We start from the raw sequence: 26501 nt of genomic DNA on the forward strand, positions 1-26501 counted from the left end.
CTTCATGGATGCTTGTCTCATTTTCTCCCAAGATGTAACTGTCCAGGGAGGGAAAAGTCAAGTCGTCCTCTACTACACTGCTCTGCAGAAAGAGACTCACTAAATGTCAAAAAGTAGATTCATCAGACTGTTCCCTAGAGAGAGGCTTGCCACGGACTCGTATATTGTAACTGAGCTGAAGTTCATTCATCGATAAGTTGTGCCCAAGGAGTCGAATTCCTTCCAGTCCTTCTAAGCAGTCCAGGGAAACCAATTTAAAAGCGAACACACCACCACTAACTGACCGGCAAAATCTATCCTTGAAGCGCCGCGGGAGGCACAATTTGGGAACAGGTGAGGCCATGCTGGGTGGGTGAGGCCCTCCTCTCTCCTGCTTGGTGTCCCGCTTTCAGTCCACCCACCCCAGGAGTACCCTGGGATCTCCTCGCCCCCTGCCAGGCGGAGAACGCGGAGCCCAGCGGGCACGCGGCAGTGGAACTAGGCGCCAGCGAGGCAACTGAGCATGCTCAGAAGCCGGGCAGGTTTGGGTCTCAAGCAGGCAGCCTGTGCATTACACCAGCTCTCGCAGTCCAGGGAGGAGGAGGAGCAGGAGGAACGCGAGGAGGAAGGAGAGGAGGAGCGGCCAGCAGTAGCCACGACCGCCACCACCAGGCAGAGGAAGAGTTCGTGGGAAGGAAAAGACCCTCCTCCCCCTGGGAGCCCCTTCTGTCTGCTTTTGGAGAAAGGGAACACACGATAAAGAGGGAGACGGAGAAAAGAGAAAAAGTGAGGCGGGAGACAGAGGGAAAAGGGCGTGAACAGAAAGGGCCGGAGCGTGCAGGGGAGCCCAGGGCGCGGGGGCTGCACTGCCGAGCCGGGAGCGCTGCCGCTTGGGCAGGTGCCGCGGCCGCTGCCCGGAGGCGGCATGTGACGCGCGGCCACAGCTGCCCGCGGGCGGAGCGCTCTCAGACCCCGGAGCGCACACCGCGGAGCCATCGGTGCCATCGCGGATCCCCAGGCTCCTCGTCAGTCCGCCGGGGCGGCCGCAGCGCTTCTGGGAAGACGGGCAATGAACCGAAGGGCAGCTCCTGGCAGGGGCGCGCGATCCTGAGGACAGTCGCTACCTGAACGCTGAGCCGGAGGAGACGAAGGGACGGTGGAGCGGACGCCACCCGCGCACCGGGCAGGCGCGGAGACCGGCGTGGGACAGCCACCTGGAGCGCAGCTGCCAGGTAGGGACGGCGCCCGCCACCCAGGCGCGGGGCAGAGCGGGTGGCGGTAGCGGCTGACCTGGTTTCTTGCCTTATCACGTTGTGAAAAGAGGAAAAAGTTTTCGGCGCGGATAGGAGAGGTCTTGTGTTTGGAGTTCAAAGATGGAACTGGGGAGGGACGAGAGAGGCTGTTGATTTGGGGAAGACGGGGGCACTTGAATTCTGACAGCGCGATCTGGTGCGGAGTTGGAGTTCTGGGACTGAGGGTGGGGAATGCCCGGTGGCACCCAAGTGCAGCGAAAGGGACGGGAATCATGCGAGAGGTGGCCCGGAGAGAGCCGGGGACGCCCCACCCCGCTCTCCCTCGCTTCGGTTCTCTCTTCCCCAGGGCCGGATCTGAGGTTCCAAAGTGCCCGAGCGTGAAGAGCTACGGGGCTCGGGGTGTTTGTGAGCACACTCGTGTGTTGAGCGTTTGTCTCCCATCTCCCCATTTGGTTTCCTGTCATTTCTTTCTAAGAAGGCTAAAGCCGGCACTCGCCAGCCTCGCAGCGGGGCCGCAAGTTCGGATTGCGTTTCAGGGGGCGAAAAGCAGATTTGGCACTTCGAGTAACACCTGGGCGAAGGCGCCTAGCCTAGTGCGCATCTTGACTGACCCAGGGAGAGTCCACACTGGCAAGGCAGCGGCCGCTGGGCTGCACCGTTTCTCCTCTTTGGAACACTTTCTCAGCATTGCCTCCTAATAGCGAGGTTAATTTCTGCGTGTTTTTAAACGGCGGGGGCGGGCGGACAGTTGACTCCAGCAGCAGAATTCACTTGTCTACTTCGCGGTGTGCGTGTTGGAATGGAGATCCTGTTCTGCATGCTTGTGCGTGTGTCCGACTCTCCTTGCACGCATTTGGAAGTGGTAGAGGCAGCAGAGATTCGGGAACTGTATCCATATGGACAGATTTCAAGAATGCAAACCTTCATTTGTCTGCAAGTGTTACTGGAACCTGTCCAAAGGCTGCAAGGATATGTCCCCTCGATCCCTGCCCGTGTCCGTGTTTGCAATGTGAAAGGACGGCCCTCTTTAGGACAGAAATGTATTTATCAAAGCGATGTGTGGTTAAGAACACTGGTTATTTCACAATATGCTTTGCACAGACTTTTCCTTTCTCTCTTGCTCTCTGAGTTCCAAGACAGATAACCTGTCCCCTCCTCCCATTTTGACCTTTGTAGGTTACTATTTGAAAAATAATTTTTAACTGGGTGCAGTGATTATATAGTCCAGATAATTTCATATTGTGAGATCGTTATATTGCATGAACCATTCATCATTATTTCCTGTGTTTAAAACAATGCCCGTATATTTACTTAAGAGGGACTATGTATAAGAACCTGTAGTTCAGAAAGGGGAAAGCTAGGCCTAGAGCAGATACCTGCATGCAGGCAGTATTGTAGTGGTACCACGTTAATAAAAGACTAAGGTATTTCTGTTCCAAATACTGTGGGATAAATGAGGTGTTGGGTGCACCCTCTTGTTATAAGAGCTGATATTCCGAAGTTTACATGTGCAAGGAACATGCCTGCTTCTTCAGTGTGCATTCCAACATGCCACAGAAATGTGGTTTACATCATAGCTTCGACTGCCGAATAGCCTATTTTTAGATTTTGTTTACATGGTTTGTCTCAATTAGCTTAATACATAATTAGCTATTGTTGGGCTAGAAAGCACATTGTTTTTGTAGTGGTTTCCATATGGAAATATAATGTTCGCTTTAATACTAATTTAAAAATAATGACATTGCCGGTCTGATTTACAATGTTTCTCTAGGTTGGGGGGTATTATGAGATTGAATGTAGCATGAAAATAGCAGTGTCGAAATATTGTTTTTTAAATAGCGTTGGGTCATTATTCAAATGAACTCAATAGTTGAAAAAGAAAATGAGATAAAAAGTAGACTTTGAAAAATCTTTGTAAATGTTCTGTGTGGAAAATTATTGTAAGAGAAAAGTGTAATTTGGGAAAAGGAGCAAGTGTGGAATTGGTCAAGTTTTAAAGAAAGAACAAGTGTTATAATGAGTAGTTCTGTATTAAACCTACATTTAAGCTTATTTAGGAAACTTTGCTTTAAAATTTAGAGAAATCTATGATGAATATTCAGTACCCTATTTTTATTCTGGGGTAGGGGGAAGTAAAATGTCACTTCAAAGTATTATTTACTTTTGAAGATTACTTAGGAATGTGTAAAAGTTCTTTAGAGTGTACCTTCTCATTTTTTCCTTATAAAGACAAACGATTTATTTTCTTAACAAAGAAAATGTGTTATTTTAAATTAGAGTATTTAAAATATGAAGTTCTTTTAATGATATTTTAGCCTATAATTGCAGGCAACCTGTTGAAAGTGAGCATAGAAAAAATGTGAAATTGGTAGAAATAGAATTTCTTAGATTCACACTTGTAAATTGAATAGCAGAAAGTTAAACGATATGGTTAGAAGCACAGTTGCCTCATGTATTTGTAAATTATGAAATAATATTTTTTTTCAGATTTTTAGTTAAAATCTCTGTCATTTTCCCAGCCAACATATTGTTCTTGCCTAATAACTTTGTTAACATTGGCAGGCTCAGTTGCTTACTGCTAAATGGCCTGGACGATTCCAGTGTGACTATTAAGAAATTGGGTCTTGTTTGCAGTGCCGGGAAGTTTATACTGGGAACAGCTGTGGTGTAGTGGCACTTTAGATAAGAGATGAATGAACCGTGAATCATATGAAGATGGAGACCCTGATCAGTATGCAGAGACATGTGTCTGTCCTTCACTTATGGAACCTGATTTTATATCATATGATGACTAATAGCATTATTCTCACTGTGATCTCGGAGGATCAGTGAGTAACTAGAGATGTCGTCTTTTATGTTTGTGAATTTAAAATGTATCCTCCTTACATAAGACTGTTGTTAAAGGTATCTATGAGCCTAATAAAATTTTAATCAAATCCCTCTACCATGTTTACTTTTGAAAGTTAATCGGCGTAATAAAATGTGCCTTGATGCTTAATTGTTGAATATAGTGTTTTCCTAGATGCAATGTATTTTCATCTATAAAGTTCAGCAAGTCCAGCAGAAGCCCTGTTCTGAAAAATTACTAGCCTTTCAGAACTTTGGAATAAAATTTCAACATCAATGGAAAGTTTTGATTTTATGAAAAGATAATCTGATGTATATGACAGGAGGCAAAATCAGTCAAATTGGAAGTTAGTTTTTGGGATCTGAAAGGCCCTATCTTCACCTCCATTAGGGAAGATACCTTTGTTCAGATCAAATACTAAACAGACTCTTTCTTCAGATCACTCATCACTACATTGCTGCCTCTGCCCGCCCTCCACGGAGAGATGGCACCTCCCCCACTTTTCTTTCTTTTCTTTTTTTTTTTTTTTTGAGACGGAGTCTCACTCTGTTGCCCAGGCTGGAGTGCAGTGGCGTGATCTTGGCTCACTGCAACCTCCGCCTCCCGGGTTCAAGCAATTCTCTGCCTCATGAAAGGCTTCCCTTTTCATTAGTGAACCTAGCACCTGGAGAGCTCTGTTAGCCTGCTGCCTTCCCTTAGCAGTTGCATGCCCCAGAGAGTATAGATCTCCATTAGTGTTGTCTTCAACTCAAGAAATAAAAATAATTTTGGTCTGGGCACAGTGGCTCGTGCCAGTAATGGCAGTACTTTGGGAGGCCAAGGCAGGAGGATTACATGAGGCAAGGAATTCAAGATCAGCTTGGGCAACATAGCCAGACCCTATCTCTACAACAAAAGTAAAAACTTAGCCAGGCATGGTGGTGTGCACCTGTATTCCTAGCTACTAAGGAGGATGCAGTGGGAAGATAACTTGAATGCAGAAGTTCGAGGATGCAGTGAGTTAGGATCATGCCACTGCTCTCCAGCCTGTATGACAGACTGAGACTCTGTCTCTAAATAATCATCATCATAATAGTAATTTTGGTTTGGTGAAGCAATTGAAAACATTAAGCCATAGCGTGGCTTATATGATAACTGTGTGGCCTCAAGCATTTCATTCCCCACTGTATACTTGGAGACCATAGTAGTTGCCCTGTCTATACCATGGATTGGTTTTGAGGATCCAATGCGTGTGGATGTGCTTTCTGAACAAACTCTGAAATGCAGTGCTTGATCGGAACCCAGAGTCCCCTCAGTACCCCATGATGGACAGCACTGAGTGCCAGTATGTAGTGGCCCTCTGGCTCAGTTTTTAGCTTATGCGTTGTTTTCTATCCAGAAGTTTTGGCAGCTTGCAGATTCTCCTAGCCTCTGGCAGGCTCACTGCTTTAGGCTGGCGATCTGCATTCTCCCACCTGTTGGAACTTCCCGCTCATCCCCTCCTGAAGGCCAAGGACTCTGGCCGACATGTACCTTCCTAGCTTCCTCTGCTGAGGCTGCAGCTGCAGCTTGTCACATTGACACAGACCCAGGGTTCAGTAGTGATGACAGGAAGTCAACAGAAGGAATATTCTGAGCCCCTGCCAGCTTCTCACCAATTGTGCCAGTTCATCCTGAAACCAACCGGAATATGAACGCTTTGAGAAAAACGATGGTGGCCAACAATTAAAAACAAAAAACAAAAAACAATTTGACAAGCAGTAGCTGGCAGATGCATTGTGGGCTTTGAGACCTTCCCTTTCCAAGCCTGCTCTGCATGGGACTCAGGAGCCTCGCCCTTCTGATTCTACAACCAGTGCAGAGTCTGTCCTAACCCTAGTGAGCTCTAGCAATTCCCATGCCCCCTCACCTCAGTTTCTCTAACTCCTGTCATTTTTACCATTTCGTAGGACTAGGATTTTATGGAGTTTTCAATTTTCACTTTCAGTACTGGATTTAGTGTCTGACCTGGGAAAATTTTAACTATGACCTTGACAGTCAGCCTCGCCTTGCCAAGAACTTCTCTCCAGGAGCAAGACCCCTTTCTTTCTGTTCTGTCTCTGATTCAATCTCAATGTGACAAACCCTTGGACCTAAGGCACAGCTCCTCTCCGATAGCACATCATTTCCGTCTGAGACTTGTACTGCCCGGTTCCACTTGACAAATAAATTCTCCTTGTCTGTCATTGTTGGCAAGATCAAATCTCAGTTCTCCACACCTCTCCCAAGCAATGTAATTTGAGTGGCTGACTATCCACTGCAGAATTAATCCTTCATTAGGTCATTTGTTCTAGCCCAGCCCTAGCCTGCTTCCTGTCCCCACTGTTCCCTTGTAATTTGGCATGTCAGCTGAGCCAAGACATCGTCTACCTTCTGTCACCTCTAGCACAGGAAGTGGTGCTAATATAGACATCCTGGTTCAGGCGGGATATCCGCCAACTACTGCTGTTCAGATAGAATTCAGGTGAGTCTAAACCAAGGTAAAATACTTTCAGCCTGTTTTGGAGAGAGTCCCCAGAGAGAGGGGCTACCAAGTGTGTACTTCCCTGCATATATGGCTGCGAAGTGTTTTGATGTTCTTATATATATTTATTATTATACTTTAAGTGCTAGGGTACATGTGCCCAACGTGCAGGTTTGTTACATATGTATAGATGTGCCATGTTGGCGTGCTGCACTCATTAACTCGTCATTTACATTAGGTATATCTCCTAATGCTATCCCGCCCCCCTCCCCCGACCCCACAACAGGCCCCAGTATGTGATGTTCCCCTTCCTGTGTCCAAGTGTTTTCAATGTTCCATTCCCACCTATGAGTGAGAACATGCAGTGTTTGGTTTCTAATGAAGCCTTCTAATTTATCACAGGTAGCTATGGCTATAGACGTAGATACATATAAAAATATTCTGTCACTAAACTGTAGGAAAAAGGAGCTGCTAACAGCCTTTGTCTACATTTTGTAAGACTTGTCACTTTGGAGTATATTTCTCCCACTAGTATTGCCCATGGGATCCAGACTGGAGAGAAACCTGGTTACTGTTAATTAGTAATATATACAGGCCAATTCTTGCCCACAGCCATTTGGCATTCCATTGAGTTAGCTCTCACTTCCATTGAACCCTAATCCAGTGGTATTTTATAGACTCAGAATCCACATAAATTTTGGCTGAGCATGGTGGCATACACCTGTAGTCCCAGGTACTCAGGAGGCTGAGGCAGGAAGATAACTCGAGGCCAGGAGTTCAAGGTTATAATACACTATGATTGAACCTGTGAATATCCACTGTACTGCAGCCTGGACAACATAGCAAGACTCCATCTCTTCAACATAGCAAAGAAAGAAAGAAAGAAGAATCCATATAAATATTAAATATTACTGGGTTTTTGGCTTCATATTGACAATATTTTTGATGATTATATTTAAATATATATGCATAGTCATTTAAAAATGTTATTGAACACAGTCTTTTTTGTGATTTTTCAATTTTCTTAGTGCAAAATAGTCTAAAAGCACAACTTCTGTTGTGGGAGGTCTCTCAAATGATTTACATTGAAAAGAAGTTCTCATGCTTGAAATAGACGTGATGATCCTCCTGCCATGTTTCCTGTGCTTTCTCACATGCCCAATAACACATGCCACATGCAGTAGCTTGTGTGAAGGGAGAGATGATGGGAATCTGGAATGGCCATGATGTTTCTTTATATGGAGTCCTCCCTTCTTCTCTCCTCGCCCCAGATCCTTCCCATCACGCAAGGACCAGCCAAATTCTTCCAGATTTCCTTGAGCGCAACTACCATTCTGTTTTCCCTGTGATTAATTATTTTAAATCCCCTCATTCATTTGAATTTAGAAACTGAAAATAGTTCTGACTAAACAGCTACAAGTCACTTCCCTCTACTCTGAATACTAGGGCACTTACCATTTTTAATATAAAATTTGATGCTCAAGGATAACCCAGGTAGTAGTTATTTTGATTCTCTCCAAAGAAGTTACCTTCATGAGAGTATATAAGTAAATATATAATAAATACATGCTTGAGTAGAATGAGTAAATGACTCAATCACTCCATCTATCTACCTATCAATTATCTATCTCTTTGTATCTAATCCACCTATGTTCATTTATATAGGAGTTGTATATACATCTGTTATCACATCTTTCATGTCAGTATCATCTAATGTGCCAGGTACCATGGATGTTCTGTTTTGGATACACAGTAAGTCAAGGGCTCTGCTTTTCAGGAGCATACGATCAATGTGAGTGTAGCTACACAAATCGGGGTTGGAAAGGGATGTTAGATGTTGCATGAATTTCTTAGGTTTTAAAACAGAAGTTTATTCTTTCACAATTCTGGAAGCCACAAGTCTGAAATCAAGGTGTTGGCAAGATTGCACTTCCTCTAAAGACCCTAGGGGAGAATCCTTCCTTTCTTCCTTCAGCTCCTGGTGGCTATCTGCATTCCTTGACTTGCGAGCACGTTATTCCAATCTCTGCTTCTGTGGTCACGTTGGCTCCTCCACCTCTTTCATTGTCTCCTCCTGTATATGCCTGTCTTATAAGGATATGTGTGATTGCAGTGAAGGCCCACCCAGAAAATCTAGGATAAGCTCCTCCTTTCAAGAGCCTTAACTTCATCACATCTTTTGTCATACAAGGTAATGACAGAACCTGGGGATTAGGAGGTGGGCACATCTTTTGGATGAACCACCATTCAGACCATTGCAGATGTCATTAATGAGCAACTTTTGGCTTTGGACCTCTCTCTTGTGTTACACTGTGCAGTCTGTATGTTTGAGAAATTAACACTCACCAGAGGGTCATTCCATTTTCACAGAGCAGTGAGACGCAGGTCCTCTTTATATTGAGCCAAAAATCTAATTCTCATTGTGCTTGTTTGCCTTCTTAATAATTATGAGAATTATAATGAGAACACTTCTGATCTTTCTTCCATAAGAAAATCTTTAAAGTTGAAAAGTTTAAAGTTATTTCAACCTGGTCCTATGTGCCACTTCTAAATTTTCATGATCTTTCTTAACCTTTTCAGTTACACTCACTGAACAGCAATCACACTACCCTAATCTCACTATCCTCTGACTTTAAATCTTTTGACTCCTCTCATCCACCTTCATGAGGTTTATAGCAATGACTTTTCCAAAAGTCACCTGTAACCTCTTAGTCATAAAATGGGTAGCCCTTCCTTGTCTGTCCTGGTTAATCTCTTAGCAACACCTTTAAACTCCCTTAATTTTGAGAGAATTATACCTCCCTAGCTCTCTTCTCTCCTCTGGTTCTTTTCTCTCCTTCCTGTTCCCCACCCCCATCTTCTGCAGAGTGTAGGGCTCTCCAGCAGTTTCTCCCTGGTTGACTCCCATACTCTTCCCCTGCCTCTCCTTTCATACCTGCCTCTGTCTTCATGGTTTCCAATACCCTTTCCATGTGGGTCACACTCATTTGCTCATCTCCAAGCCTCACTTGGCTTCAGTAAGGAGATTTCCATGTGCTTGCTGGATAGCACAGCCTTCACCTCCTTCTTCCTCATCCTGTTCCCCTCCTGGGGTTCCTATTTCTATGAATAGCATGACCATCCTACAGCTCAAACGCTATGAATAAATCAAGTAATCTAGATTTATTCTCTTCCCTCACCTCCCACATTTAGCCAGGTACCAAATTCTCATGATTCAACCAAGTAAGATCTCAACCTTCTTGGCTACTTTCCCCTCCTGCTGTCAATATCTTAATTCATCATTTCTGCAACTTTAATGTGCATTCAGATCACATAGGGATCTTGATAAAGTGCAGACTCTGATCCGTGAGGTCTGGGTTGGGGCCTGAGAATCTGCATTTCTAACCAGCCTTCAGGCGATGCAGATACTGCTCCTCTGTGCTTGGACCACACTGAGAAGAAAGGCTTTATGTTATAGCTTTATATCTTTTGTTAGTCTCTGAGCTTCCCAGATTATCTCATTGACCATACTATTGCCTTTGATCCATTTTATACAGATTACTCTTATTGAAGACCAAATGTGATCATCTTTCTCCCACCCTCAAACACCTTCTTTGACATCCCTTTCCATTACCTGTTGAATAAAGACTAAACGTCTCTCATCAGCTTCACCCTATTTCACAGCTTGGGTTTGCATTTTGAGTTCAGTCTCAAGTCTCAAGGTCGCCCTTCACTTTACCCTGGTACTTGCTGTTGCAGGTACCCTCATCCTCCGCCATGTTCTCTTGTTGTGTGGGATGCCCTTTCTGCCACATCATCAGGGGTCCAAATTTTAGCAATTTGCCCAGGACCACTTGAAATGAATTCATCTTCTGTTACTCTATCAGAATCTCACTTTTATCCCTGATTCCATTCACTCTTGGTTTTAAGGTGTGTGTGCGTCATACATTGTTTCAAATAGCAGACTGTGAACTCCTTGAAAGATGCTCTTTTGTTGGTCTTTGACAGCCTTCAAGTATCTAGTGCCGAGTCTTCTTCATAAATGCTTAGTATTCACATTCACATATAAAATATGTAAATAAGCACAGTGGCTCACTTTGGAAGGCTGAGGTGGGAGGATTGTTTGAGGCCAGAAGTTCAAGACCAACCTGGGCAACTTAGCAAGAACACATCACTACAAAAATTATTAAAAATCAGCTGAGTTTGGTGGTGCACTTTCCTGTAGTCTCAGCTACTTGGGAGGCTGAGGCAAGGAGGATCCCTTGAGTCCGTGGGTTCAAAGCAGCAGTGAGCTGTGATGGTGCCACCACACTCCAGCCTGGGCAACAGAGCGAGATCTTGTCTCGAAAAAAGTAAATATAATGTTTTTGTTTGTCTCCTTATAAAAGTAATATATGTGATACAAAAATTCAAACATTATGGAAATATATATCGAAAGTGAAAGTCCACCATAACTCAATGCCCCCAAAGACAACTATGGTTAACAGTTTGATGCCACGACAGGGTTGCCTCTGATATTTTTCTGTACATATTCTAACATTTACTCTATACAAAACTGGGATAATAATAGACCCTGGCAATTTGACTTTAAATGTAAATCTATCTCCCTCTTCTTAAAATCTGCAACTTATTCCAAAAGATTGACTGATTTAACTGCATAAAAATCAATCTGCTTAAAATGGCCTAGCAATGTAGAAATATGTTTCCTTTGAATTTCTGATCACTTAAGTATGTCTTTATTCAGCAATTTCTCCCTCTGCTCCTCAGATTGTGCTAGACTTTGGATTTGTAACAGTAAGACACAAATACTACCCCGGAAGTTCCAAGCTATACTTACGTCTTTAGGCTAATGTTGAGTGATGAACTACTGATGAGGTAGTAATTATTGATCTTTGATGCCAAGTTAAAATTACCGTGTTTGATGACATGCACTCTCAGATTGCTGCATTTTATACTGAAATGTAAGTTTTCAAATTCTTTAGCACCATAAAGAATAGATGACTCCTTTCAAATTCTGAATGTATACATATCTCTATCATCTAACACATATGTATAGGTATATTACTTTTTATTCCATGAATGAATATAAATTTGAAATAAAAATATAGAAAATGTTGTGGCCGAGTGTGGTGGCTCATGCCTGTAATCCCAGCACTCTGTGGGGCTGAGATGGGCAGATCACGAGGTCAGGAGATCAAGACCATCCTGGCTAACATGGTGAAACCCCATCTCTCCTAAAAATACAAAAAATTAGCCAGGCGAGCTGGCATGTGCGTGTAGTCCCAGCTACTCGGAGGCCAAGGCAGGAGAATCGCTTGAACTCGAGAGGCGGAGGTTGCAGTGAACTGAGATCATGCCTCTACACTCCAACCTGCGCAACAGAGCGAGACTCCGTTTTAAAATATATATATATTTATATAAAAATATATATTTCTATATATATAGAAAATGTTGTAAAAGATATACCAAAAATTTTAGTGTATTTAATAAAACTACAATTTAGGAAGAAGCAGTGTGAAAAACAAAAGGAAAATGTCATGGGGACTGTGTGTTAGAATGCCAGTAATTGGGGGCAAACAAGAAGGCATTTGTTGAAAAGAAAATTTTTTTAGAAGTAAACATCAATATTCCCTTTGGAATTTTGGAGAGATGAGTCTTCATAATGATGAGTGTTTGTTACTGATACCATATTTGTCATTTAAAAGATAGTTCTGTTGTGGAACTCAGGAAGGTCATTTGCCTGGGTAGAGGGAGGACAGGAGTACTTTTGAGGAACCTAGAGATGTCAGCAAAGGAGGCTATATCTTATGGAGAAGAAACTTAAAAGTAGAACGTAAGACAATAAAAGCTACAGCTTTGAATCAATAGGAGACTTTTGCAGTCTGGGTTAGTGAAATTATATAAAGAGCTTTTTTTTTTTTTTTTTTTGAGACCGAGTTTTTCTCTTTTGCCCAGGCTGGAGTGCAATGGCACCATCTTGTCCCACTGCAACCTCCGCCTCCCCAGGTTCAAGCGATTCTCCTGCTTCAACCTCCCAGGTAGCTGGGATTACAGGCATGCACCACCATGCCTGGCTAAGTTTTGTATTTTTGGTAGAAATGGAGTTTCACCATGTTGATCAGGCTGGTCTCAAACTCCTGATCTCAAGTGATCTGACCCCCTCAGCCTCCCAAAAAGTGCTAATATTATAGACATGAGCCACCATACTCTGCCAATATAAAGAATATTTCTACGTCTTCTATCAAACCCCTGAAAATTTTGTTCCTTGGTATAGTTAATATGTCTCCCACATGGTACTGTGTGTTTTCTGCAGTTTAATACAAGCGAAAATTGAACCTCCTTTGGAATAATAAGAGCAATTATCTGACAATAAAATTAAGCCATCTTTATTTCATTTTCGCATTGGCTGCTGGGAAACTTAGACCTAAAAATAACATTCAATCTCAGTGGCCAGTTTTGCTTGGTTTTTCTGTATATTACTTCCCTTTTGTTCTAGGATTTTTTTAAACTTTCAGTTTTAATATAAGCATTCTCGGATTCTCTTTGGAAAGTAAGCAGGATATAACTTGGAAATGTATAGTCTAAAATTATACCCACAAAAAAAGCCCATATATTAAGGTAAGAAAAAAGGAAGTGACTACTTTGAAAGCAGATTAAAAAAGACAAAGTAATATGTTGGAACCGAGGTCTCTTTGAAGGTCTGAAAACCTCAGGAACCACCATGGGCAAAGAAAGTAACTTTTAGCCAATGCAAGACATCCTGAAGAAAGAACAGGTAACAATGATGATGACGATGATGGCTGTTGATAATTATGATGAATTATATTAAATATTGAATTATAAGGCTTCAGATTTTCAGACAATATCTCATTGAATCAACAGTCCTCTTTTTTCATGTATAGTTGACAATTAAACCTTATATATATTTATGGCGTACAGTGTAATGCTTTGATATTGTGGTACTTTGTGAAATGATTACATCAGACTAATTAATATATCCATCACCTCTGATTTTTTATATTTTTTTATTTTTATTTTTTTGCTGTGAGAACATTATAAGATCTATTCTCTTAACAGTTATCAAGTGTTCGTGACCATTAACCATAGTTGTCATTGTGTTGCGCAATAGATCTCTCAAACTTATTCATCCTAACTGAAACTTTGTACCTTTTGATCAACATCTCCCCAACCATCACCCCTTCCCTGTCCCTGCTGGGAACCCCCATTCTACTCTTCATCTGTAAGTTTTTGGGATTCTGCATGTCAGTGAGAACATGCGGCATTTGTCTTTCTGTGCCTGACTCATTTCACTTAACACAATGTCCACCAAGTCCAACCACTTCATTGCAGAAGGAGAATTTTCTTCTTTTTTAAGGGTGAGTGGTATCTATTGTGTATATACACCACATTTTCTTCTCCATTCTTCTGTTGATCGACACTTAGTTTGGTTCCATATTTTGGCTATTATGAATAGTGCTGGAGTGAATATGGGAGTACCGATATCTCTTTGACATATTGATTTCAGTTCCTTTGGATGTATACCCAGTAGTGGGATTGCTGGATCCTATGGAGTTTTATTTATTTATTTATTTATTTATTTATTTATTTATTTGTATTTTATTTTATTTTACTTTTTTGAGACGGAGTCTCGCTCTGTCACCAGGCTGGAAAGCAACGGCATGATCTTGGCTCACGGTAACCTCTGTCTCCTGGTTCAAGTGATCCTCCTACTTCAGCCTCCTAAGTAGCTGGGATTACAGGTGCCTGCCACCATGCCCGGCTAATTTTTGTATTATGAGAGACGGGGTTTCGTCATGTTGGCCAGGCCGGTCTCAAACTCCTGGCCTTAAGTGATCCGCCCACCTCAGCCTTCCAAAAAGTTGGGATTACAGGTGTGAGCCACTGTGCCCGGCCGCTAGTTTTATTTGTATATACCTGTTGGCCATTTGTATGTTTTATTTTGAGAAATCTCTGTTCACATCTTTTGCCTATGTTTTAATCAGATTATTTTCTTTTTTTCTAGAGTCTTTTGACTTCCTTATATGCTCTGGTTATTAATCCCTTGTCAGATGGATAGTTTGCAAATATTTTCTCCCATATTTTAGGTTGCCTCTTCACTTTATTTTTTCCTTTGCCATGCAGAAATGTTTTCTCTCGATATAATCCCATTTGTCTAGTTTTGTTTTTGTTGCCTGTGCTTTTGAGATTTTACCCAAAAGGTCTTTGCTGAGACTAACGTTCTAAACATTTTCCCAATGATTTCTTATGGTGGTTTCAGAGTTTTGGGTTTTAAATTTAAGTCTTTAATCCAATTTGATATGATTTTCGTATTTGGTGTGAGGTAAGATCCAACTTCATTCTTCTGCATGGGATATCTAGTCCTCCCAACTGCATTTGTTGAAGAGTGTCCTTTCTTCATTGTGTGTTTTTGGCATCTTTGTTGAGGGTCAGTTGACCGTAAATACAAGGATTTATTTTTGGGCTCTTTATTCCATTCCATTGGTCTCTGTGTGTGTTTTTATGCCAATACCATGCAGTCAACAACCCTCTTTAAATAGAAATTGTTACTATTTTTTTATATATACATAAAAGGAAACTGAAACATACTGAGGACTTTCCTCAGTTTAAACAGCTAATAATGTCACAGAAGCTCAGTGAATCCAGGTCGTACCATGTTGCCTTTTATATAAAATGCATGCATATCTTTCTCATCAGAAGCAGGAACCAGGCAAAAAGAGAACAACCCAAGGGTCTAGGCTTGAAAAGAAAATCAGAAAGTTGATTCTGGGAGGGACTGAAACATTCCCACAGTCTTAGGGACAGGCCTAGCCCATGTTAATCTACGGATGAAATGCCGATTCTCAAGGGTGAGGCCACAACATCGAACCAGGCTGAATAAAGAAACTGGTGTCTGGGTTTGAAGGCTGTGGCAAGTGAGGCAGCCTGTGGCCCCTCTCCAGCTTCATCAAAAACAGAAATCTGTGCCCCATCACACTTTTCTACTGCACGCTCAGCTCTTCTTCCTCCCACACTGGCACTCTCCATCCTGTTTCTCTGTAAGATATTTTCCTCTAACTATGGCACGTTTGACTTCACTTTCCTTAAAGCACACTTTTTCTTACCCTTGAAACTTTCCAAGTTACCATTCCATATTTTGTCTTCTCCTGATCCCAAAATTCTTCTCTCTCTTTTTTCCTCTGTTTTTTTTTTTTGTTTTTTTTTTTTTTTTTTTGAGATGGAGTCTCTGTCTGTCACCTGACTGGAGTACAGTGGTGTGATCTCAGCTCACTGCAACCTCTACCTCCTGGGTTTAAGCGATTCTCCTGCCTCAGCCTCCTGAGTAGCTGGGAATACAGGCGCACACAACCACGCCCAGCTAATTTTTATTTTTAGTAGAGTCAGGGTTTCACCATGTTGGCCAGGTTGGTCTCAATCTCTTGACCTCAGGTGATCCACCCTCTTCGGCCTCCCAAAGTGCTGGGATTACAGGCGTGAGCCACCGTGCCTGGAAGGCTTTGAAGGGATTTTTAAGATTATCTAATGGGGGCCTCTTATTTTATATTTGAGGATCCTGGAATCTGAAAAGGTTGAATGCCACACCCGAAGCTGCAAAACTCTAAGCCTGTATCTTCTGAGTCCATATCTAAGTTTCTATGTAGACTCCTGCTAAGTCACTGCCTGGAAATGACTCGGCCTCTTTATTCACTCTTGTTATTTGCAGCTGCATTTATGGCATTTATGGCACCAAGTATTCTTAGAAACAGATCTCAAGCATGAAACCTCCTCCCAAGTGCTACATATCCATTTCTGGCCCTCTGTTAGACATTCCTGCAAAGAATATCCATCAGACACCTCTAATGTATGATTTGGACATTGGAACCCATCACCTTTCTCCAAAATATGCCATTCTTCCTATTTTTCCGATATGCATTGATTGCATCACATTCTTCCTAAGAGAAGCAAGGATTCAGACTTGAATCCTTTTGAATGTTTACAAAGATACCTTCCCTCTTTACATGCAGCTCGTAAGTCCTATTGAATTTCCCTAACCTGCATCACATTAATTACTTGTCACCTGTTCTCACTATGACCTCCTCGATCCAGGTCTTTCCCATCATCTCTCCCTTACAAGGCTCCAATAGCCTCTAACTTGTTCCCCTACTTTCAGTCTCTTTTGGATTTTACTGTTCTGTAACAAGACCTACAATTTTACCTCCAGGGAACTTTTGCTTCCATCTCCCTTTCGCCTCTCTGTTATGTCACTGTAGGCACATCAGCCTGTTTGTGGTTCTTTGGATGTGACTCCATTGTCCTGCCTCTAGGTTTCTGTGGAAACCACACTTCCTGAAATTTACTCTCCCTAGCTTGGCTGTAGCTGTCCTAAAAATATTAGGAGGCCTGAATTCCTCAGGAAAATATAGTCATCCCTCAGTATCCAATGGACATTGGCTCCAGGACCTCTATCGGATACCAAAATCACAGGATGCTCAAGTCTCATGTATAAAACAGCACAGAATTATAACCTATGCCCATCCTCCCATGTAATTTAAATCATCTCTAGGTTACTTATAATACCTAATGCAGTGCCTACACATCACTTCATGTGAGTGGATTCAACATAGTACTGAGCACGAGGCAAATTCAAGTTTTGCTTTTTGGAACTTTGTGGATTTTTTTCTGGAATATTTTTGATGTGAGATTAGTTAAATTGACAGATGTGGAACCCACAGATACAGAGGGCTGACTGTACATCTTTTTCAATCCCCATGCTCCTTTAGTATGTTATTCTCACATCTCTTATAACATTTACCGTACTTACCTGCATTCAAATAAATTATGTGAATAACTCTCCTTTTTCTTTAGATTTTAAGCTTCTCATCGGGAGCCACCAATTATTTATTTCTCTGTACACCTTGTAGACTTTACACCTTGTAGAAGCTCACTAAATGGAATGATGCTTTAGGTCCCTGTGCAGGCAGAGATTTTTATGTTTTATTCACTGATCTATCCCAAGGGCCTGCTTGGCACATAATAGACTTTCATTAAGTATTTGTTGTTGAGTGAGTTCCTTGTTACTGTTCCCTTTGGGGGAGAAAAAGAAACATGAGTTTTAGCAGTCTTCAATGTACCTTGATAATGACAAAATAGTTTATCTATTAGTAAACAGTAAGCAGTTCCTGATGACTGATATGCAGAACATACTAGAATTTCTCCCATTGAGATTCAGAACTTCTCTTGCCTGGACCAGTGTGTTTGTAGATATAATGGTTACACTGGTGACCCTCACATTTTGAGAGGTGTAGTCTTTCAGACATCCTGGAAATGATGGTTCCTTTCACCAGCTAATTTCTAATGGCAAGTATTTTCCGAGTAGTCATTATTGGTTGATCATCAGATGCCACAAGTAGCAAGCTCTCTTGAAGGTTTTTGTGACCACTGGAAAGCTTTCAATCACAGGGACTTGGAAGGGTGATCGTGTGTGGCCCAGGATTGTATGCATCATAATCATATGGGATGTCTGTTAAGGTTTCAACCTTGGGGATTGAAACCAGACCAGCTGAATAAAAATGGGGACAGGGTCTGTCGTTCAGCATTCTAAATACTGTACCTCAGATAGTACTTCTGCTGCTAAATTTTGAGATCCATTTCAGAATGAGGGAGAGAGAGAGAGAGAGAGACCGGGCGCAGTAGCTCACGCCTGTAATCCCAGCACTTTTGGGAGGCCGAGGCGGGCGGATCACGAGGTCAGGAGATCAAGATCATCCTGGCTAACATGGGGAAACGCCGTCCCTACCAAAAATACAAAATATTAGCTGGGCGTGGTGGCAGTGCCTGTAGTCCCAGCTACTCGGGAGGTTGAGGCAGGAGAATGGTGTGAACCCGGGAGGCGGAGCTTGCAGTGACCCGAGATCCCCTCACTGCACTCCAGCCTAGGTGACAGAGTGAGACTCTATCTCAAAAGAAAAGAAAAGAAAAGAAAAGAAAAAGAACAAACGAACAGCGGAGCATGTATTTATTTTTCTGAGTGAGATTAATAGCATGGATTGGCAAGGGGTGTACGCTATCTCAGGTCATTCTCTCTGGTAAGATGAGTCATATTGGATGTTTCTCAGGCTTCGCAAAGGGTGGAGTGCTCTTTCCCACTGGAATTTAAACACAGTGGAGCAAGAACTCAGATCGCAGCTGGAAAATTAAGATGAAACTGCTTCCATTAAATGTATCCTGCTGTATCTAAATATACATATATATATATATTTTTTTTTGTGGAGGGGAAATATGGTTAAATGTTCACAGGGTACTATAAAAACAGAAAGTGTTATCACAAATATATGCAGTTCTTAACTTTTTTTGTTTGTTTCTTGAGTTCTATCAGGGAGCTGACTATCCAAAACAGACCATATTTTTGCACCGGTATAATGCTATTTTTAGGGGTTACATTTCTGAGCAAGTACATCATATGTATTATTGATATAAACAGCAGGATGTATAAAAAGCAAAGACAACATAGTCTAGAACTGCTGCCTATGTGCAAAATAGTTTGATTATCATGAACAGTCTAAAAAATGGACATTGTTGGTTTTGCCCATCCGTTAGGGGACATTTTATAAAAGTCTTCTATACATGAGTAAATTTCAAAAATCGTATACAACTAACACTTTTTCACGAATTTAATGTAAAGTAGTACATTAGGTTAAGAAAACAAAATTAATAATCAATCTGTTCGTTAGAAGTTTAGAAATTCCTGTGGTAGCAAAACCCCCGAGCCAGGTGACACACACACAATCTCTTCTATTTCCAACCATTCTACCGGTAGTTCACTTGCTAGTTACGTTTTTTTAAGTTCCTGAATTGTGTCAGGCAGGGTTCTAAGTGCTAGGGATGAAGAGATGAATAAGCAGGACAAGATGCTGCCTTCGTGGGATTTATGTCTTTCTGAAAATCCACAGGACCTGGACTAACACTTGTAAGGGAATTTCTAAACAAGCCTGCTCTTCTACTCGGTGTCAAGATTAGAGGAGATGGATGTAGTAGGACAGTTTGGCCAATTAGACTTGAGTCCTCCTCTAGGCCTCGCTGTTCCCCCACCTCTTAAAGGTGGGCCTTAAATTAAATTTTTCTTTAAAAAAAATTTTTTTTTCTTTTAGAAAAATTAAACTACCAATACTGATTTTTGCCACTAGATGGCAGACATCTGCATTTGTGTGTCCAATGAGCGGGTCAAGATTTGAAAGGTTCAAAATGCGTCTCTTGATGTGAAAAAAAAAGTTGTTAGTTTCATATGAGTGACAGTTAGACATTGCTGTTATGTTCTGTGGACTGTATGTTTTAAATATGGCCATTATTTTACTCCCTGGCATTTGGTTTTCAATTTGGCTACCTGCTCTGTTTAGAGGACAAGATGAAATTCTTTATTTATTTATTTATTTATTTATTTATTTATTTTTTATTTTTTTATTTTTGAGATGGAGTCTCACTCTGTCAGCTGGAGTGTAGTGGTGCGATCTCGGCTCACTGCAACCTCCGCCTCCCGGGTTGAAGCGATTCTCCTGCCTCAGCCTCCCCGATAGCTGGGACTATAGGCGCCCACCACCATGTCCAGCTAATTTTTGTATTTTTAGTAGAGACGGGGTTTCACCATGTTTGGCCAGGCTGGCATCGAACTCCTGACCTCGTGATTCACTCGCCTAGGCCTCCCAAAGTGCTGGGATTACAGGCGTGGGCCACCATGCCTGGCTGAAGTTCTTTTGAAAGTCACATGTATTTTGTAAATTAACGGAGACTCCCTGGGTATTTTGATGAGTGTTCTGTTTATGTGAAAAAGTTAAAATAGGCTTTGCAAAATGAGATATAGATTAATGCCCTGGTGGCTCTGGCAAATATGCAATTTTTTCAAATATGCGAGAAACAAATGCTTTATTTTCCAGTGATGAGAGAAGAAACAAAGAAATTTGATACTCTCAGCCTGACTCCTTCCCTTGAGCCACCATCAGTTATAGGAGTCCAAAGAAAATGAAATATGAACCAAAGTTAAATCCAGCAAGTCACATGCACAGAACAAGATTAACATCACCACTAACATCGCCATTACCGAACAGAGAGCTGGCCCAAACCCCACTACTGAGTAGCCCACCCATCCTCATTCCAGCAAAGAAGTAACTAACCCAGTAAGTCTTTTGGAAGACTCAGGGTCAGGGTGCCATATTGTATGTTTTCCAAGTCCAAACCAGACTAAGCTATCAAGAGGTAATGCCCACTGACTCTTTTCTGCAAAGCCTCTCTCAACTACGGATGCTGTTACTGACTTACAAGGCATCTTGGCCAAGATCATTATAAGGCAGCTAGGTTCAGGAGGGGATAAAAAAATTTTGTAGCAAAGTCTTGACCCTAGATGCGTGTTTATAATCTACAAATATGTTAACTTGTAAAATAGAGTTGTCTGAGCCAAGTTGTTCTTGGGAATCAGAGGATGGAGAAGCCAAATCTTTTTGGAGAGATACCAGGCATTTCTTCCTTTAAGGGATTTCACTTGAGAGATACTTTAAAGGACCAGTAAGGTTTAAATAGATAGAGAAGATGATCCAGGCAAAACTTACCTTACAAGTGAAAACTTCCTGCTATTTTCTTTTCGTTGTTTTCTATATTAAGAACATTCTGCCTCAGAGCTTTTACACTTACTATTGTATCTGTTTGAAACGATCTTTTTCCAGAAGTCTATATAGCTTTCTTTTTCACTTCTGTTAGAGCTGTCCTCAAATGCCATCTGATCAGGCTGCATTTTGTGATCACTTCCTCTAAGTGGCATGCATCACTTTCATCATTCACCGTCTTCTGAATCTGCTGTCCTTTTCTTCATAGCATCTGTCACTGCCTGACAAAATATATATGTATTTTTTCACTTACTGTCTGTTAACACCCACTACAATATGAGCTCTATGGGACCAATGACTATAAATATATATATATATATATAGAGAGAGAGAGAGAGAGAGAGAGAGGCGGGGCGGGGCAGGGGGGTAAATTTCCAGTTTCTAGAACACTATCTGTCCCAGGGGGATGGGCTCTTAATACATGCTAGGAGAATGAATGAATACTCAATCCCACTTTTATTTTTCTTATTGCAGAAAGGAAAACTGACAAACCCACCCTTATATTATTTCCCTCCAGGGCTTTTTCTTTTGAACATCTATATTGAAATCACCATTAATACTGTCATTCACAATAAATTACAGGGTGGTACACCTGAAGAACCATGAAGTAAATGAGCACATTCAATCAGATTTCCATGGAGATGCCCAGCTCTGTTTCCATTAATGTTATTTTTCTATTAGAAGTAGATAAGAGAGAACCAACTTGTTAGTTTCTAATTTTAAAAAAAATGCAAATGCTCATTGACTTAATTATGAGCATATGCATTAAAAAGGAAGTAAAGAAATTCCTTAGGCCATAAAATGGAAGAGGAAGATGGAGAAGGGCTTTTCTGAATTTGGCATACACTATTCCTGAGGCATACCTTAGGAAATCTACAATTGAGTACCTACAAGGTACCACTATGTAAAATATGATAGGCCATTGATGTGGTGTGGCCGTGTCCCCACTCAAATCTCATCTTTAACTGTAGTTCCCATACTCGCCATGTGTGGTGGGAGGGACCTGGTGGGAGGTAATTGACTCATGGGAGTGGTTACCTCCATGCTGTTCCCGTAATAGTGAGTGAGTTCTCACAAGATCTGATGGCTTTTTAAGGGACTTTTCCCCACTTCATTCTGCATGTCACCTTGCTGCTGCCATGTGAGGACAGACAGATTTGCAATCCCCTTCTGCCATAATTGTAAGTTTCCTGAGGCCCCCTCGAGCCTTTGGAATTGTGAGTCAATTAAACCTCTCTCCTTGATAAATCACCTGGTCTTGGGTATGTCCTTATAGCAGCGTGAGAATGGACTAATACAGCAACCAAGACTGTGTGGACTCAGGATGCTCTTTTAAAAAATTATTTCTTTAATAGATGGGGTCTCGATCTGTTGCCCAGGCTGGAGTGAAGTGGCACAGTCACGGCTCAGTGCAGCCTGAACACTCAGACTCAAGCAATCCTCCCACCTCAGCCTCCCAAGGAGTTGGGACTACAGGTGCACAACACCCCAGCTGGCTAGATTTTTTTTTTTTTTAGACATGGGGTCTCACTGTGTTACCCAGGCTGGTCTTGAACTGCTGGACACAAGCAATCCTCCCGCTGCAACCTGCCAAAGCGCTAGGATTATGACCCACTATGCCTGGCCTCCAGAATGCTCTTGATGTGCTACAAGGCACTTCACTTTTTACATTACTTGGCTAGTTTCCAGAATATGATTTCTAGTTTTTTAGTTATTCTGAAACACTTTAACATAACTAAATATTATATTCTGTCAGATTTTTCACATTAAAATCTAAGTCTTCAAATATTGCTAAACTTGCTTGAAGATACTGTATTCTTTTATTTTATTTTATTTTTTCATTCATCAGATATTTATTGAGCAACTGCCAAGGCCAAGATGTTGCACTGGAGATAGAGTGATGAGGAAAGAGGACAGGGTCCTGCCCTCTTGGAGCTTGGGGCTTACTGGGACTTAAGAAGGCCAGCTAATTTTTATTGCTGTTGAGAAGTAGCTTTAAACATATTATGATGCAATATGTAATCTGGTTTGCAGGATGCTGACGTGGGCATAATGGTGACAAGATCAATATCCCTAATACTGTAAATTGTATCCTGAAGTTGGTTGTGTAGAAGATACTCACTGGAGACGTCGTTTCTTTGGAATCTGGGATCACCTAATCCTTACCGCACCTGCAAGTTTATGAACGATTTGGACAGGGCACAGGATCTCAGTTTGCTTGAACTTTTCCCCTCTCATGTGTCTATGTGAAAACCTCTGGGCTCTGAATAGAATCAGAAAACAATGCTTACACAGGTGTGACTTTTAAGCAGGTATTTTTTAAAATTTTGAGGCTATTTTACTAGGACCACATGGAAGTTTGTGATGAAGTAAAATTTGGGCTTGTTGTGAGCTTTAGCTATGGATCTCTAAAAGACAGTGGAATGTTTGGGCTTGGTAACTAGGAATTCAGTGAATAAAGAATTTCTTTTTTTTTTTTTTTTTGAGATGGAGTCTCACTCTGTCACCCAGGCTGGAGTGCAGTGGTGCGATCTCCGCTCACTGCAAGCTCCGCCTCAGCCTCCCAATTAGCTGGGACTACAGGTGTCCGCCACCACGCCCAGCTAATTTTATTATTTTTTTTTTGTATTTTTAATAGAGACGGGGTTTCACCGTATTAGCCAGGATGGTTTCGATCTCCTGACCTTGTGATCCACTCGCCTTGGCCTCCCAAAGTGCTGGGATTACAGGCGTGAGCCACCGCATCCCACCTGGCCTAAAGAATTTCTTAAAACAAAATCTAGGCTGTGGATACTAGAGCAGCCTTGATTTAAAGATATCTAGTGTTCTTTCTTTTCTATCATTTTAAGAAGCATTTTGGTGTATGATATTGAGATGTCTGCTATCAATTTTTAAAATGGTTTTCAATCATATAATGCTCTCATGCTCCCAGAACTGAGAAATTCTTCTCAATTTTTATCAATTTACAGTCCACAGTTCTCCAACCATAATTTTTCCTCTTAATGTTTTCCTTCAATCCAGTGTTTCTCAATGGGATTTTTTCTCATTATTGTCCCACTAAGGAGCCTTTTAGACGTTCTTCTCCTAAGCACCTTTTAGCCTCATGAAATTTTAATACCATACATATACTTTATATCTATATACTATAGATACTGTGTACCTTTTTATAGAATGTGGCCACCTAGAGAGTCAGAAACCATTGCAAAATCCAAAATGTTTTTCACCCTCTAAGAACGCATTGTAAAGCCCTGGAGGCCTGATAGCATCGCTGTGAAATGCATGCATCAGTCATTTCCCAGGGCTGAAGACACATCCTGGTGTAGGGTGTTCTGGTCATGGTGAGACAGCGGCGATCGCATGGTCTGTCACATCTCATAGTCTTTTACCTCGCATATGGATTCCTCTCCGGAGAAGTTCTGAACCGGGCTTTCGGCATGCAGTGTCCCTTCTCCACCCGCTTCCTCCAGCACCACCTCTCTGTCAAGATCCCCGACCCCTCTGGCCCTAGCTCCTGTATTGACTCACTCACCTCCTTTCTCTAAAGGATTTCCATTAAGACTTCTACCACAGCACCCCTTCATACTTAGTTTCCAAGCGGTCGAAAAGATCAATATATTTTTCTGAGGCAACATAAGAAATTCTGAGCACGATTTCATTTATCTTCCAGCTTCTCACTGTTTTTTTTTTTCAGCCTCATTGCTGTGGGCGTCCTTAAACCTGCTTTGTTCCGACTGGGAAATCTGCCTCTTTTCACCACTGAAGTGTAGTCGAGACAAAGCACTGCCTAGATATGTCCACTCTATTTTGTTTTTAAATATGATTTACACGGTTGTTGTGCTCCTGTGTCACTAACGAGTTTTTAAGCTTTTATGATGCTTTAGTGTTGGCTTATGCAATCATTAGGTTTGAAGAAAGAAGGAAAGGGAAGAAACAAAATGTGTTGAACTCTCCTATGGGACAGAAACAGTGGTAGGTGACTTCATTTTTAAAGATTCAAAAATGACTTGTGGGGCCTGCAACATGTCAGGTTTTTGCTTGGCCTCCTGTCTGGGTTAGGTGGCCTGGATCTGTGCTCTTAAAGCCTTGTGCCTTTCACTTTTATAATGTTTTCTTTTACTTAACACGTAGCTTATTTGAACAGCAAACATAAGTAAGTTAGATACAGTTTCTAACTGGCAGACCTGCACAAAAGAAAAACAAGTAAGAAATAAGTTGTGGGCCGGGTGTAGTGGCTCACATCTGTAATCCCAGCACCTTGGGAGGCCAAGGTGGGTGGATCATGAGGACAGGAGTTCAAGACCAGCCTGGCCAACATGGTAAAACCTCGTCTCTACTAAAAATACAAAAATTAGCTAGGTGTGGTGGCATGCACCTATAATCCCAGCTACTCAGGAGGCTGAGGCAGGAGAATCCCTTGAACCTGGGAGGCGGAGATTGCAGTGAGCCAAGATCGCACCATTGCACTCCAGGCTCGGCAACAGAGAGAGACTGTGTCTAAAAAAAAAAAAAAAGGGATTGGACTCTAATTTAATTATTTATCTTTTTACATTTAATATTAATTTTATATGTAATTTAGAAAGTTACATAATTCTCAAGGCTTGTGATAAAATACTAGCAGTCCTTAGCATACGATCCCCAATTTCTACTCCTGAGAGGCAAACTCGTTCAAATTCTTAGGCTGTTTTTTCTGTTATTTACTTTCATATTTCTAAATAGCAAGCATAGAGTATTGTGTTTTGCTTTTGGGACTTTTAGAATTTATTTCCTACTCTAGAAAATTTTAGCCCTCTTATAAATCTCTTTATGCTTCTAAGAGAATCATATAAAAATTTTGGTTATATTAATATTCAATATTAATATGTTTTGACTATATATTACTCACTGATGAATTACTTAGTCAACTATGATGTTATCTTTTTTATATTATTTTTTGGTTTTATTGAATTAATACTTATCTCAGGTCCTCTCCCCTTCCTTCCCATTCTTTTTCTCCCCTTTCTTCTTATTTTTCTTCCTCGTTCTCCTTCATTTTCTGTCTTCCTTCCTCTCTCACTTTCTCACCCTTCTTTCCTCCCTTCCTTCCCCCACCTCTTTCCTCCCTTCCTCTCTTCCCTTCCTCTTCCACCTTCCTTTCCCTTCCCTTCCCTCCTCCCTCCCTCCCTCCCTCCTTCCTTCCTTCCTCCCTTCCTCGCTCCCTCCCTCCCTTCCTTTCTTCTTCCTTCTTCCCTCCCTCCCTCCCTCCTTCCTTCCTCCCTTCCTCGCTCCCTCCCTTCCTCGCTCCCTCCCTTCCTTTCTTCTTCCTTCCTCTGTCC

The 26501-nt window shown here is 41.7% G+C and overlaps 1 protein-coding gene across 2 annotated transcripts in view; it reads left to right on the forward strand.

The window, feature by feature from the left end:
- The first annotated feature begins 554 nt into the window (after window positions 1–554).
- The window catches only part of CHRM3 (cholinergic receptor muscarinic 3), a 519207-nt gene continuing 493260 nt past the window's right edge, over window positions 555–26501 (forward strand). For both annotated transcript variants that reach the window (XM_031659808.1, XM_017953451.3), the window contains exon 1: window positions 555–1211. The gene's annotated coding sequence lies outside the window, so the exon portion shown is untranslated. The remainder of the gene's footprint in view (window positions 1212–26501) is intronic.

This window comes from Papio anubis, chromosome 1 (genome assembly GCF_008728515.1).
Source record: "Papio anubis isolate 15944 chromosome 1, Panubis1.0, whole genome shotgun sequence".
Lineage (NCBI taxonomy): Eukaryota > Metazoa > Chordata > Mammalia > Primates > Cercopithecidae > Papio > Papio anubis.